Source organism: Microcaecilia unicolor, chromosome 1 (assembly GCF_901765095.1).
Source record: "Microcaecilia unicolor chromosome 1, aMicUni1.1, whole genome shotgun sequence".
In the NCBI taxonomy this organism is placed as follows: Eukaryota; Metazoa; Chordata; class Amphibia; order Gymnophiona; family Siphonopidae; genus Microcaecilia; species Microcaecilia unicolor.
In genome coordinates this window covers 663788544-663805435 of record NC_044031.1, presented here as the reverse complement: position 1 = coordinate 663805435, position 16892 = coordinate 663788544, and the positions used below count along the sequence as shown (strand labels likewise).

Genomic DNA, 16892 nt, shown 5'->3' with positions numbered 1-16892 from the left:
CCTATGCTTGGAACTGAAGAGTGGACCGGTACACCATCATTGTGTGACCCGCCCTGGGCCTCCCTGCTTCTGGGCAGCAGATGCGGATCTTTTGTCCTAATGAAAGGAAGACCGCTGCTGAAATTTGGAGCGCTGAAAGGAACCCGAAGACTGTCTAGGTCGGTATCGACGTGTGTCATGAAACCTAGGCTTTGAAGCAGAACCCTTGAAAGTTGCGAGACCGATCCTCAGGCAGCCACTGGGATTTGGAATCCCCCAAATCTCGAACCAGCTTCTCCAAATCTTCACCAAACAAAAGCTTTCGCCGAAAGGGTAATTTGGTAAGGCGCTGTTTAGAAGCCATATCCGCTGCCCAATCACGAAGCCATAACAAGCGTCGTGCTGTCACTGCCAACGACATCTGTTTGGCGGAGGCTCTCACCAAATCATACAGGGCATCCAAAAAGGTCAGCCCGGACTCCATGGAAAGCGCCACGTCCGCCAGAGTGTCCGCAGATCCCATGCTGGATTGGACTGCCTGCTGAAGCCAGGCCAGGGAAGCTCTGGCCGCATAAGAACTGCAAATAGAAGCTTGCAGACCAAGGGCCGAAACCTCAAAAGAACGCTTTAAAGAAGCTTCTAAGCGACGATCCTGCATATCCTTCAACGCCACCACTCCCTTCCACAGGGAGGGTGGTCTTTTTAGTGACCGCCGTCACAAGCGCATCTACCTTAGGAAAGGTAAATAGAGAAAGATGAGGCTCCCCCACAGGGTAAAGATGAGACATAGCCCGAGAAACTTTCAGGACCCCATCCGGCTCCGTCCACTGTGCTGTAATGAGGTCATTAATAGCCTCTTGCACGGGAAAAGCCCGGGAGGGCTTTCTAGTTTTGGCCAACTTAACATTAACAGTAGCGGCCGCTACCCCCTCTGGGTCCTCAATATTGAGCGCCTGTAAGGCGTCCGTAATAAGAGAGGGAAGTTCTTCCGTATGAAAAATACGGACCGCAGATTGATTGTCCTGTTCTTCCTGCATAATCTCTCCCTCTTTTAGTTCCTCCACCCCAGGTCTGAAGGAAACCTCTGCGGCCCCACCTAGGGACTGCACAGGAGAGCAAACTCTCAGCGAGTCTGCCGCCGACACAGAGTGGACAATCATACGCTTCAGTGCGGGGGCGTCCGCAGCAAGAGAAGACAAGGCTGCTTCTTCTTTATCAGGCACGAGAAAATCATGGGCTGCAGGAACTGCAGAGGCCTGCTTCATTAAAAAAGCTTGGTACATTAATAAAATTAATTCAGGGGGAAAAGTACTCCCCTGCTCCCCCACACTAGTAACTGTGGCAGCTGCAGCCCCTCGATGCTCCCTGGGCAAAAAAAAACCCTCAGGAAAACTGGTCAGTGTTCTGCCTAAGGGCTCCGCTGAAGGAACTGAATGGTCGGGCTGCTCTGGCGCTTCCAAAATGGCGTCTGTGCCGAGATCGGGCACGCGGGAAAATTCCGCATCGGCCACCGCCGACCCCAAGCCTTCCAGGCAGGATGAGCTACACCCCCCCGCCGCATTACGGCGCTTGCCACAGCGCGAGCAACGCTTCACCTTTTTTGCCGCCAAGAATTTCTCCTGAAAGCATTTAGCTAAAAATACTATACTATACTGTAAGAATCCTATGACAGAAGAAATTTCTCTCTGACTTTTCATGTTATGTTTACTAAACAGTGTAAATTTCTTATCAAATTTTTACAAACTTTTTATGTTTAAATATGTTTTATTGAAGAAACAGATAGAACACGTTAAGTAACACTTTAAACTACACAAAATCATTGAAGACAAACTTTTTATTAGATGCATAAAAATAGAACAAGCACTCTTCAATTGTGGGCCCAGTTCAGCCCATCAGGGTAGGGTCTCTTCTGGGAGAATAAACCTTGCTCCCTCTCAAAACAAAACAAAAAGACAGTATGCACTATGCAGAACAGAAAAAAAAGCATCATTTCTAGGACAGACAGGAAATGTGGGTTAATTTTTGTGTGTGTTCCTTCCTCCTCACATGCCAAATTATAGACTGGAAGAAAGCCTGCCAGTTTTCTAGGAAAAAATAATACACACACATTTACATGACTCCTGAAGAGTCAATAAGACATTTCCTCTCATTGGGAATAGAACAGGGTATTCTCCAAAAGAGTTTCTAGATCATAACACTTTGAAGGCTATTTTGTATATCAGTACAACATTATTGGCAGATAGAATGAGTAGGTGTCACCATAACTTTTCTGACAATTTTTAAATGAATAGTGATACATTTCTTTTTCCAGTCGAGTTGTTGTTCTTTCTAGAGAAATTATATTATTTAAATCTATTACACATATTTAAGTGTAATTCAAGATTACAACAAATTAAAAACCTTTGTTTAGAGAAGAAAAGCTTTTTCCAAAGATATACACAGTGTCAGGAGAGAACAGATTCAAACTATGGGGTCCTTTTACAAAGCCATGGTAAAAAGTGGCCTGCAGTAGTGTAGGCACATTTATTTTTTTATTTGTGGCATTTATACCCCGCTCTTTCCCGCTGGATAGTAGGTTCAGTGCGGCTTACAAAGTATCACAGAGATAATACAAAGTATGGAACAAAGTATAACAGAGATGACATAATTACATAGAGTAGGACATTAGTAAGAGATATGGGGAAAGGATTGGAGTATGGGTAATACTAGTGGTGTGGAATTAGGTTTGAGAGTTAGGATGGGTCATTTGGATAGGCTTGTTTGAAGAGGTAAGTCTTCAGCAGTTTTCGGATAGATGTTCAGTGATTTTTCGGATGTGTCAAGGTATGGCGTTCCAGAGTTGGCTGCCTATGACAGAGAAGTTGGATGCGTAGTAAGTTTTGTATTTGAGGCCTTTGCAGCTAGGAAGATGAAGACTGAGATAGGTTCAAGAAGATATGGACCAGTTCCTGGCTGGAAGATCGATCAGGTCGGACATGTAGCTTGGAGATTCGCCATTGAGGATCTTGTGGATCATTGTGTGGGCTTTGAAGTTTATGCGTTCCTTGATAGGGAGCCAATGAAGTTTTTTCCGTAGTGGTGTTGCGCTTTCGAATCGTGATTTGCCAAAGTTGAGTCTTGCTGCTGTGTTCTGGGCGGTTTGGAGCTTTTTCATGATTTGGGCTTTGCATCTGATGAAGATGCTGTTGCAGTAGTTGGCATGGGTGAGCACTGTGGATTGTACTAGATTGCGGAAAGTTTTCTGTGGGAGGAATGGTTTCACTCTTTTCAGTACCCACATCATGTTGAACATCTTCTTCGTCGTGGCTTTTGCATGAGTTTCTAAAGTTAGGTGTTTGTCTAATGTTACTCCTAGGATTTTTAGATTGTCAGATATTGGGATGGTGACGTCAGGGGTGGTTAGGGTGCACCTAAAACCAGTCTGAGCCCATAATGTCACCCATTGATCTAGCGGTAAGGGCTCATGCACTATACATGTGTGGTGATTGGTCAGCGCGAAGCCACTGCCGAATACCACTGCACATGGGAGGAAATAAATAAATCATCCAGGCATTATGGGCTCACAGTAAGCCTGAAATTAATACTAAGGGGGCACAGTACCCTTGCAGTAGTCTTGTTTTGGCACACTCTGCACGCGCGTAGAGCCTAACATGCCTTTATAAAAGGGCCCCTATGTAAACTAAATATAATTACCCAGCATGTATGTACCCACTTAGGCAAACATGGCTTTCCAGCTCAGGTGATTCTTGCTGCCCTAAAAATACTCCATCAGAACAGAGGAAGACAGGGGAGAAATGGACCCTACTGCTGAGCTGGAGAGAAAAGATCCCCTCTTCGGGGCAGGGTCCATCAGAAGAGACAGAGACAGGGAACAAGCCAGAAAACTCCAAGGCTGAACTAAAAAGAAACTGGCAGTTCCCCTACCAGACTTCTGCAACATATAGGCATACAGAGCAGCAGAATCAGCTCGGGGGGGGGGGGGGGGGTGTCAGAAATCCCCTGCCCCAAAGAAGCCACCAGTGGCTGGCGTGCATCCCAAAAATAAGGCACATTGTTATTTTTGGGAAGCTTAGCCTTCTAGAATCTATCTGCCCGAGATGGGCATACAAACACCCCCAATTATAAAAAGGGCTACTGAGGCCAAGCTCTCTTAAGAAGAAATGTTCAAATTAAGGGTCCCATAGCAGAGGAGATCCTGCTCAGAAGATATAGAAATAGCTTAAAGTAATTCTGCTCTTCCCTTGGATCCCCTTGCATAGTGGGGGCAGATTGAGAAGAATTTGTGCCACTGCCCCAGCTACATGCAAACAGTTTCAGACTCAACAGTGATTTTGGTAAAGGAAACCAAAGGCTGGAGAAAATAAAGGGGAATCCCCTGGACCAGCAGTCTCTAATGGAACACAAGGCGCTTTAGGAGAAGCCGCCCCCCCCCCCCCCCGCCCACATCAAGGCCGCAGGGCAGGAAAGGATCAGAGCTGATATCAGGAGAAAAGAGAGGGCCGCTCCAGCAAAAAGGCGCACGTTCCCGCCATTTTAGCATGGGAAAAGGCTGCTCGGGGAAGGGGAACTTCAGCACTTCCCTCCCCAGCGTTCAAAAATGTCACCACACAGAGTCCTGCTGCAGAGAATCTGCTATCGCAGTGGGAACAGCTTTGAAACACCAGCGTCGCCCACATTAAAGCACGGTACCCCCGCACCGAAAGAGAAAGGCAGGGACTCGCCGAACAGCAAGTGTCTCCGGAGAAGAAGCAGAGTCCCACAGACGCAGCAGTCTGCTGCCAAACCGGCACACAGACTGAAAGCAAAGAACTAAGACAGGTAAACCCTGTACTGCCCGGTCCTTTCAGAAATCTTTTGTTGTTTCTTCTGTTTTGTTTGGTTTTTTAACACCAAATGAAGGCAAAGGAGCTCTTTTGGTTTTTGTTTGTTTTTTTTATACTGGTGAGGAAGGCTAGACCTCTAAAGACCAGGAGGCAAGGGGGGAAAGGCTGAAGCAGGGACCCAGAAGACTGAGTATGCCCCCAAAGTCGGCATCACCAGCCAGACACCCCTAAACTCAACTGGCCCACAGGACCCAGGAGTATCCCCAACAGACAAATCCAGGAGCTGCTGAAGCGCCGTCCACCACCTGCTGGAGATAGAGATGTACTGATGTGAAGGAGGAGCTGGCCGTCTGGTATCACTGCCTTCAGCTTTGTAATCTCTATCTCCATCTGCTGGTAGATGGACACAACCCACCAGTTCTTGGATTCATCTGCTGCATATGCTAAGGAATCTTTATTCTTTCCTATTTTTATTGTAGTTCCTTTCTCAATCTTATATACTGTAATTTTTAGAATTGTAAACCGCCTTTGTCAGCTAGTTAGTTAAGGCGGTATGGCAAGTTTGTACAGATAAATAAAATAAATACATACGCACGAGCAGGACCATTTCACCTATGCTCCATCAAAGCTACGCTCCTAGGAACACTTACATACAGATTGCGTAAAAGTACAAGGTTTCCCATTGCAGCTATGGTGAAATTTAGGATGCTGGTTCTTGCTTTTTAGGCTTCCTATACAGGTGTTCCCCTATCTTTCCTCTTTTATGCTCTCATATATGCCATTGAGGGCACACTCACCTTATCAGGGAAATTTAATGATAATCTCCATACCATCTAAAATTAGACTGGAGACTGCAAGACAATCTGCTTTGCCTATATGGCACTTCAATTGTGGAAAATGGCAGCCCAATGACATCAGGAAATTGTTTTCCCTGCATAAGTTTTAAAAGGTTTAAGACATGACTCTTAAATAAGTTGTACATTTAAGAATGGCACTTCTGGCAGCTCTGGATGGTGCATATGATGTATTAAAGCTATTTTAAAAATGTTCTTATGTGTGTTTTCTATTCAAATTGAAACTTTACCTCTCATATATATGTTTTTGTGTGATTTTAAAATAATTCTGTTAACTTTTATGCTTTTTTAGACAGTGAACCGCCTTGATGTCCTTGGATGCGTGGTTTACAAACAAATGGCAAATATATACCTGTGCAATTTCATGACAACCATTTACTATATGTAAAACATGTTTTACGTGCGAAAAATGCTTTATAAAATGAATAAGATTGTGAAAAAAATAATGCTTTATTATAGGTTATATTCTATCATATAACTTGTGCTGCTCAGTAACTTTTGTTTATAAAACAGTTACCAACAGAAGATTCAAATTGCTTTAACAAGAGGCATGCATGCATGCATCTGGGTTATCCACCGGTAAAAAAAATCTTCGTTCCAAGACTCATTTTGAATGTACTTTTTGTGTATCAAGGGGTGAAATTGTGGAATGATCTCCCTTATCAATTGGGCCAGACCTCTTTTTATCTTCTTTTCTGCAAGACCTTAAAAACATTTATATACTAACTACTGTTAGTCCATCTATACTATGAAGACAATGTTAAATTAGAGATGCTAATTCCCTCATTGTTGAGGCTCCTTTAATTTGTAATCTGCCATGAATTCTTAGGGAAGTTGAGTGAAATATAAAACAGAACAGAACAAAATTTAACTACACTGGAAAGAAACAGGACTTCACCATACTGTAGCAGGACTTTATCCATATTTATTTGTTTTGGTACATATAAGTCTGGACAAGCAAAGCAAAAGAAGAACAAACCTTTGCAAACACAAAACAAAAGAACAAATAGCAAAGGTGACAAAAAAGTCCCAAATCAAAGGATGTGGTGCAATATTTACTGTAGGAATCAATGTCTGAACACAAGCTGCGTTTCGGCTGCAAGGCCTGCATCAGGAGTCAATACCAAATATTTCACTTGATTTAAATGTTCTTTCCAAATAATATAAATAACTGCACCAAAGTAGCATTCTAAATATAAATCTCCATGTAGTAGTGCTGACAAACAGTGCTGTATCAAAGTCGAAAAAATGTTTTGAAAGTGGCAAAGGAATAGTGGACAGCAACAAACAAGCTTTGCCTTTAAAACTTAGAAATGTCTAAAACTAAAGAACATAAAATATACAAATGGTAGAGTTGATGATGCAATATACACCCCCTCCTTCCTCACATGCCAAAACAAGAAAGAATGAGCTGAAATACAATGCACAGAAAGGAAATTTCATTCTAATAGAGTGGAGTAGCCTAGTGGTTAGAGCACTGGTCTTGACATCAAGAGGTGGCTGGTTCAAATCCCACTGCTGCACCTTGTGACCCTGGGCAAGTCACTTAACCCTCTATTGCCTCAGGTACAAACTTAGATTGTGAGCACTCCAGGGACAGGGAAACACCCAGTGTACCTGAATGTAACTCACCTTGAGCTACTACTGAAAAGGTGAGAGCAAATCCAAATAAATAAATAGCAGTTCCCACAAGAGCTGAGTAGCTGTAAAAGGGCTATATTTTAAACCAGTGGTTCTCAACCTTTGTTCTGTTGTGACACACCTGACAGATAACATTCATGTTATGTGACACATCAAACACTAAAATTCACAACTGAACAAAGCACACCTAAATATTTCATTGTTTAACTGTAAGTTTAGTATGAATTTGCCTATCCCATATCAAAAAAAATGTATGTAACACATCACTCCCAGATTTCTCACTCGTCATACAACAAAACAAACATATATTCAAATTCTGATTTCACCTCAGTAACAGCAACACAAAATCCCTCCACTGCCAGATACTGTGAAGCAACACAAAAACCTGCCAATATGCTACTCAAAAACTATATAGCAAACAACCTAAGGACAGCAGAACTGCAATATTTTCAGTTGGGGCTGGTTGTAGAAGTTATTATTGGAGGTCGGGGGGGTGGGGGGAAGCAGAAATAGGGACCAATTATTGGGATTTCAAGGACCTGATTCTTAAGATTGCTGGTCTTCCCAGCTTGCAGGCATGAATGGTTGTAAAGGAAACACAGGTTTGCTGTCTATACAAATTGTATGTGACACACCTCCCACCACTTGGGGACACACTGGTTGAGAACCACAGTTTTAAACCTTAAAACTAAATATAGGAGTCACTACAGTTTATGCTGAAGTAAATAAAAATGAATGAAGTTACCATTCAGGTCTGCAGCACTTCACCCATTCCAGAATGAGGAGTGGCTATGATAAACCACCTATTGCAGCAGCTGGTTCTGAATTCCTTAATATACAAATCCGAAGTGCTGCATTCATCCAGGACGGATTTCCTTTCTTCTTAATCCTCTCTGCTCTTTTTCCTTCTGATTGCAAATCAGGATGGTAGTGTTTACTGTGATAGGAAAAAAAATATTATTAAGGAAATGTGAACTTTGGTGCAGTGTGCAAAAGTTATCTACAGTATATCCATCCTTTCTCCCAACAATCACCTGTAGCCTGTCTACAATGTACAGAACAGCAGTGAGGAAGAACATTTGATCATATATGTTTACTTCATCCTAACTAATATTTGAAAAGATCAAAGCAGAAGCTGGTCAAGTTTTCAAAACGGCTGCACAATTCTACATAGTACACAAACCTGGTGTCAAATGATATACAAGAATATAAATAGATCTTGAACAGTAATTGCTTTCTGGAGTTCCTACCTTGCTTTAGACACCAGTTACATAAGTACATAAGTACATAAGTAGTGCCATACTGGGAAAGACCAAAGGTCCATCTAGCCCAGCATCCTGTCACCGACAGTGGCCAATCCAGGTCAAGGGCACCTGGCACGCTCCCCAAACGTAAAAACATTCCAGACAAGTTATACCTAAAAATGCGGAATTTTTCCAAGTCCATTTAATAGCGGTCTATGGACTTGTCCTTTAGGAATCTATCTAACCCCTTTTTAAACTCCGTCAAGCTAACCGCCCGTACCACGTTCTCCGGCAATGAATTCCAGAGTCTAATTACACGTTGGGTGAAGAAAAATTTTCTCCGATTCGTTTTAAATTTACCACACTGTAGCTTCAACTCATGCCCTCTAGTCCTAGTATTTTTGGATAGCGTGAACAGTCGCTTCACATCCACCCGATCCATTCCACTCATTATTTTATACACTTCTATCATATCTCCCCTCAGCCGTCTCTTCTCCAAGCTGAAAAGCCCTAGCCTTCTCAGCCTCTCTTCATAGGAAAGTCGTCCCATCCCCACTATCATTTTCGTCGCCCTTCGCTGTACCTTTTCCAATTCTACTATATCTTTTTTGAGATACGGAGACCAGTACTGAACACAATACTCCAGGTGCGGTCGCACCATGGAGCGATACAACGGCATTATAACATCCGCACACCTGGACTCCATACCCTTCCTAATAACACCCAACATTCTATTCGCTTTCCTAGCCGCAGCAGCACACTGAGCAGAAGGTTTCAGCGTATCATCGACGACGACACCCAGATCCCTTTCTTGATCCGTAACTCCTAACGCGGAACCTTGCAAGACGTAGCTATAATTCGGGTTCCTCTTACCCACATGCATCACTTTGCACTTGTCAACATTGAACTTCATCTGCCACTTGCACGCCCATTCTCCCAGTCTCGCAAGGTCCTCCTGTAATCGTTCACATTCCTCCTGCGACTTGACGACCCTGAATAATTTTGTGTCATCGGCGAATTTAATTACCTCACTAGTTATTCCCATCTCTAGGTCATTTATAAATACATTAAAAAGCAACGGACCCAGCACAGACCCCTGCGGGACCCCACTAACTACCCTCCTCCACTGAGAATACTGGCCACGCAATCCTACTCTCTGCTTCCTATCTTTCAACCAGTTCTTAATCCATAATAATACCCTACCTCCGATTCCATGACTCTGCAATTTCTTCAGGAGTCTTTCGTGCGGCACTTTGTCAAACGCCTTCTGAAAATCCAGATATACAATATCAACCGGCTCCCCATTGTCCACATGTTTGCTTACCCCCTCAAAAAAATGCATTAGATTGGTGAGGCAAGACTTCCCTTCACTAAATCCGTGCTGACTTTGTCTCATCAGTCCATGTTTTGTATATGCTCTGCAATTTTATTCTTAATAATAGCCTCCACCATCTTGCCTGGCACCGACGTCAGACTCACCGGTCTATAATTTCCCGGATCTCCTCTGGAACCTTTCTTAAAAATCGGAGTAGTAACATTGGCTACCCTCCAGTCTTCCGGTACTACACTCGATTTTAGGGACAGATTGCATATTTCTAACAGTAGCTCCGCAAGTTCATTTTTTAGTTCTATTAATACTCTGGGATGAATACCATCAGGTCCCGGTGATTTACTACTCTTCAGCTTGCTGAACTGACCCATTACATCCTCCAAGGTTACAGAGAATTTGTTTAGTTTCTCCGACTCCCCCGCTTCAAATATTCTTTCCGGCACCGGTGTCCCCCCCAAATCCTCCTCGGTGAAGACCGAAGCAAAGAATTCATTTAATTTCTCCGCTACGGCTTTGTCCTCCTTGATCGCCCCTTTAACACCATTTTCGTCCAGCGGCCCAACCGACTCTTTGGCCGGTTTCCTGCTTTTAATGTATCTAAAAAAGTTTTTACTATGTATTTTTGCTTCCAACGCTAATTTCTTCTCAAAGTCCTTTTTTGCCCTCCTTATCTCCGCTTTGCATTTGGCTTGGCATTCCTTATGATCTATCCTGTTACTTTCAGTTGCAAAACGTTACTTGGCTACTTATATCCATATCAGGCAAAGTAACATGTTACACCATTTTTCAACACACACTTTTGCCAGCAAGGGAAGAGGTCTTGAGAACTGATCCTGTACTTATGAAACTGTCTGGCTCAGGAGTAACAGGTTTCTACATAGATCCCACCTTCCTCAGAGAAAACTTTCAAATAGAGGGATGTCTGAGTTTGACTCGTGCCATCTGCCAGTTAGCTTAAACAGTGACATTAGAAGGTTGAGGGGTTCTTTTACCAAGCTGCAGGAAAAAGGGCCCTGTGCTAGTGCCGGGGGCCGTTTTTCACACATGCCAGGGCCCTTTTTACCGCAGTGGGTATAAAGCCCCCAGACACACATGGCCATGTGGTAAGAGAAGCCTTACCGGGTGACCATGCGGTGGGGAGCCCTTACCGCCACCCATTGAGGTGGTGTTTAAAGACTCCCATGCTAACCCGGCAGTAACTGGGCAGCTTGTGGCGTTGCCCGATTACCGCAGGGTTACTGCTGTGCAAGCCATTTCCGGGGGTTTTCTTCTTCCCCCAGAAAAGGCGAATGATCAGGCCGGGACTATTGCTGGCAGCCGCACTGGGCCAGCGGTAGTCCTGGAAGAGTGAGCAGATGTACGAAAAAGAGCTTATCCAAAGTAACCAATGGTACATATAGTATAATACAAAAATGCAGGAACCAAATATAATTTCTCAAAAATAGGGAGGAAAAGACCTCATAACGACCCAAGTCCAGATAGTATATTGATCCCTAATATCTTGTTGTGAAACAGACTATTGGATCTATTTAAGTATGACTGAGCCTTGAAAAACGGGTTTCAGTTTCTCAGCAGATTCAGTCTCCAGAAGAAGCCGTTGGGACCCCAGTCTTATGGACGATTTGGTGAACTAGCGAATCAGCTGTGCACTTCAGACTAAGCTAAGTCAAATCTTTTTTGATCGTTTTGGTGGGTGTTATTTGGGAAAAAGTTTAAAAGTGTTTTTGGATTCACTAAACGATAAACTATTCTGGGAGGTTTTTCTAACCTATGATTATTGATGGACCGACCACATTTATGAATGACTGTAATTCAAGGCAGTGCAGATTGTGGATGTGGGTCGTTATGAGGTCTTTTCCTCCCTATTTTTGAGAAATTACATTTGGTTCCTGCATTTTTGTATTATATTATACTATATATACCATTGGCTATTTTAGATAAGCTCTTTTTCGTTCATAGTATATTGATCCCTAATATCATACTGTGTAGCATCTCCATTCTTGGTAGGCCTGAGAAGCAGAAGCTGATTTTTAGAATCAAATCTGGCACCAAATCTACCATGAAGTCATTGGGTGGGCCCTGGATGCAGCTTAAGTAAATGTGATATATGCTGCTGGCTCCTTTGAATTAAGAAGTGGTGCCAGCTATTACAACTGATGGTCTAATATGACTATACTGCAGGGGACTGTTGGGGTATTTTTTAAAAACTTCTGGGACAAGCGGCAAGAGCAGGATGGACACCTGATGCCCAATGCCCTAAGTGTTGTAGAGACAGTAATACTTTTATGCATGCATTTTGGAGATGTGATAGAATAAAATTATTTTGGAGAGCGATGCAGAAATATTTCGAACATCTCTTAGGGCAAAGATTGCTCTCTTCCTGGAGAGGAGTGCTTTTGAATAAAAGTGATGCTTATGGGATTTCAGACAAAAATACGGAGTTATTTTTATGTAAGGCATACGCAGTGGGGAAAAATGTATACTAAGACACTGGTTGCAAGTGGATCCATCCTCCTTTTGGTATTGGAGAAATAGGCTGCATGAATTAATGCTTTATCCTAAGAAAAGAAAGAGGTTTATAAATATATGGGATAAGTATTTGCAAAGTCTCGCCCACAAAGCAAGAAGAGCTGTGCTCAATACATTTGGCATGCCCTAGCAAAAGGGACGCTCAGCAGAGATGTACTCATGTATAAGACTGGTAAACTCCTGTAATAGACTCTGGAAGAAATAGGTACCATGAAGTAAGAAGTTCAATGTGAAGTTGCTCCGGGGGGGGGGGGGGGGGGGGGGGGGGAAGAAAATGTTGTAAAATATTGATGATGCAGTTATGATGTATGTACACACGTATGACTTGTTATCATGATCACAAAGGGATTGACTTTGTTCAAAATGTTGAATCATCAATAAAAACTGTTGAAACATAAAAACTTCTGGGACTGCTGGGTTGCTATTTTGAAGTGTGGCTGGTAGTGATACACACAGACAAAATGTTGTTTATGGGAAATTTGACTTTTTCTCTGATTTTTAATTTTTTTGGTTCTTTTCACACAGTTGCATACATGTTTTTTTAATTTCTTTTTACTTGCATTAGAACTTTTCAAAGAAATGTGTAATAGATTTTGAATGCACTAAAACTTTCAAGGCCCCTTAACAAACCAAATGGACTCTTAACAAATATACAACTCTAGTAGTCACCCTCCTATGGTGTCAGAGATGGACACTAAAAAAAAAAAAAGTAGAGATATATAAAAAAAGGGAGGGAATTCTCTGCAGCGGTAAATGAGAATGCAGAGTGTATGAGAGAACGAGTACAATTGATGCAGATTATGGGTATCGCTCCTGAAGAAGCTTAATGTGAAACGGTGACACGCTGTAGAGCAAATCAGCTATGGCGTTCAGGTAAGTACCCGCTGCACTTCCTAGTCATGAAAATTTGGGACTTGTTTTGTTCCTCATATGTATAATCAATAAAAAAAATCAAGTAAAAATTGTTATATTTAAGCATGAAGATAAAAATGAAGAAATAAAAAGTACTGGAGGTTATTTATTTTAATGACTTGTGAGGAAGTTGCTCAGTTCTCAGTCCAGTATTCTAAAAGAAGGATGGAAGTCTTTTTTTTTCCCCGATTTTGAATCTTCATGATTGAATTAACTTAGTAATGTGATGTTCAGCTTGCACTGGTGAGATGGTGATAGATGAAGAAAAAAATTCAGAGGTTGATTTTCCTCAAATAACTAGGCTCTGTGCTTACCAAAAAATCAGTATGACTAGAAAAAGAAGTTAAGCAAGTCATGAAATCACAGAAACATATCATCACATAAACTAAAAAAAAAAAATAGTTAATTTTTACTGTCCAAGACAGGTATTACATGCTACCAAAACTGTTTAGAAAAAAAGGCAATAAAGCAGTCAACCACTTGGTGGCATTGGCTCCACCTGGAAAAGTAGAAAATACCAAGGTACTCTTTCCAAGAACCTTTGGTTGATGAGTATTTTTAGGGAACAAACAAGCTGCTCATGCACTGAGCCCAATTGTTCAAACACCATGCCTGAAAACTGGCAATTGCTCTCTATTTGTCAATTTCAGAATGGTAAAGTGATATGAAAAGTACAAAGTTAATGATACAAATGATAAAAGGAGCTTTTTACTCACTCTACTCAGGGAGGATCCAAATTACAAGTCAGTTTACAAATGTCAGAGAAGAATGAGTTATAAAAACTGAATAATATTTACAGAGGGCTTCAGTGGTTCAACATTAATACCAACCTTAGAACTCTAGGAACTTCAGCTTTAACTAGCTATCAGGACAAGGAAAATAAAATTGCTATGGTTAATATGAACTTCAATTTAATCAGAACCAGAAAAAAAAATCTGGCACACAAAGTCAAATTTCCTACAAAAGAACAAAAAGGTAAAAACTCTATAATCCTGGGGGAAACAAGCAGTAACTTGAGCAGCAAACCAGGCTATCTAGACCAGAAATATAATACAACTAGAAACTATGGGCCCTGTTTACTAAGCTGCACTGTAGGCGCTTTAACTTTCTAGCGCACACTAAAAATGAGCGTCCACTAATGATAGAGACACCCATTATATTCCTATGGGTGTCTCTGGTGTTAGCATGTGCTAATTTTTAGCGTGCGCTCAATGGTTTGCATGTCTACAGCATGGCATAGTATACAGGGTCCCATATAAGCAACAGAACCTAGGAATTGTTCTTGCTATTGTCTATGGTGAAGCCCCGGGATACATGACAGACTTGATTGACTTACCAACTAGAAACACATCAGAATCAACACGTTCATATCTAAATCTGCACTACCCAAGCTGCAAAGGACTTAAATACAAATCAACTTACGCATCCAGCTTTTCCTACATAGGCACACAACTATGGAAGGCATTACCAAAAACCTTGAAATCGACGTACGACCACCTAAATTCCGGAAATCACTAAAAACTAACCTGTTCAAAAAAGCATACCTCCACCGATCCAACTTAAATGCCTGATCCCTACAACACAACAAAACTAAAATACGTAATGGACAAAATGCAACTCTTCCGATGTACATTTCCCTAATGTGACTATGCCACATGAATTTCATCTTACCACAACATCACTTTGTATATTTGTTCTAACCGGAGTCTGCAACGCCTCTCCGGTACTATGTAAGCCACATTGCACCTACAAATAGGTGGGAAAATGTGGGATACAAATGTAACAGATAAAATATATAAATATTGTTCTTTTCATAGTTTTAATTCAGTTTTACTATTATAGTATTATGCATATATATTTTTCTTATTTTCTTTATTACTTCTGTATAACTTTGGAAACATGTCTTGTCATGCCAATAAAGTTCCATGAATTTGGGGAAAAAACATGGGGCCCTGTTTACTAAGGTGCGCTAATGCTAAAGACATCCATATATTCCTATGGGTATCTAGCACAGGCTAGCGACTATACAGTGCTGTTTTTTGTAGAAAAAAGGTGCCAGTACTCAATATGGGTGGGGTCACCACATGGCTCCTCCCCTATGATAGCCACACCCACATTAGCCACGGCACATATAAACAGACATCATTGAAAATATTATACTAGTATAGGAGAAAAAAAAATAACGTGATTTTTTTTCATTATAAATCATTTCTGTAAGCTGTTATAGCTCCAGTATACCCAGTGCAAAATAAGACAGCAGATGTAAATTCTCAAATTGGACATATTACAAACACTAAAATGAAAATAAAATGATTTTTTCTACCTTTGTTGTCTGGTGACTTGTTTTTCTATCCATATTGGTCCCAGTCTCTGATTCTGCTACTCTCTATCTGTTCTCTTAACTCTGTTTCCAGGGCTTCCTTTCCATTTATTTCTTTACTTTCCTCCTTTCTTCTTCATTTCTTGCCCTGCATCCATGTAAAAGCTGGGTCCTCCTCCGTGGAATTGACTGGAGGAGGTATAACGTGGATCCAGCTTTCGCCTATTTTCTCCATCCATGTGCAGTTTTTCTCCTCTCATCCCTTTCCCTCATCTCCATCCATGTACATCTTCTTTTTTTTTTTTGTCCCCTTCATCCATGTCTAGCACTTCTTCTCTCTCCTCCCCTCCATCTATGTCCAGTATTTCTCCTCCCTCTTCCCTCCCCTGTATCCATGTAAAGCAATAATTCTCTTTCCCCTCTCCTCCATCCAAGTCCAACATTTCTCCTCTCTCCCCGCCAACCCCTCCATCCATCCATGTCCAGCAATTCTCATCTCCTGCTCTCCTATTCATCCATTTCCAACATTTCTCCTTTCTCCCCTCCCATCCATGTGCATCTCCTTCCTGTCTTCCCACCCCTCCATCCATGTTCAGCATGTCTCCTGTCTCCCCTGCCCTCCCCTCCCATGTCCAGCGATTCTCCTCTATCCCGTCCTTCCCTGCCATCCATGTCCAGCGATTCTCCTCTCTCCTCTCATCCATGGCCAACAATTCTCTTCTCTCCCCTGCCCTCCCCCTTCCATGTCCAGCGAATCTCTCTTCGTTGACCTCCCCCTCCCATTCATGTCCAGTATGTCTCCTCTCTCCCCTGCCCTCCCCTCTCATCCATGTCCAGCGATTCTCCTCTCTCCCCTCCCATCCATTTCCAGCAATTCTCTCTTCCCTGCCCTCCCCTCCATGTCCAGCGATTGTCCTCTCTCCCCTGCCCTCCCCTCCATGTCCAGCGATTATCCTCTCTCCCCTGCCATCCCCTCCCATCCATTGTCCAGTATGTCTCTTCTGTCCTCCCATCCATGTCCAGCGATTCTCCTCTCCCCATGCCCTCTCCTCCTATCCATGTCCAGTAATTCTCTCTTCCCTGCCTTCCCCTCCTATCCATGTCCAGCAATTCTCCTCTCCCCTGCCCTCCCCTCCAATCCATGTCCAGAATGATTCTCCTCTCTTCCCTGCCCTCCCCTCCAATCCATGTCCAGAATGATTCTCCTCTCTCCCCTGTCCTCGCCTCCCATCCATGTCCAGCAATTCTCTCTTCCATGCT

The 16892-nt window shown here is 42.5% G+C and overlaps 1 protein-coding gene across 1 annotated transcript in view; it reads right to left on the bottom strand.

Annotated features, from left to right (window-relative positions):
- Positions 1 to 16892, bottom strand: part of PEAK1 (pseudopodium enriched atypical kinase 1) — a 393758-nt gene that overhangs the window by 144153 nt on the left and 232713 nt on the right. The window contains exon 3 of the mRNA XM_030186920.1: positions 8043 to 8234. The gene's annotated coding sequence lies outside the window, so the exon portion shown is untranslated. The remainder of the gene's footprint in view (positions 1 to 8042; positions 8235 to 16892) is intronic.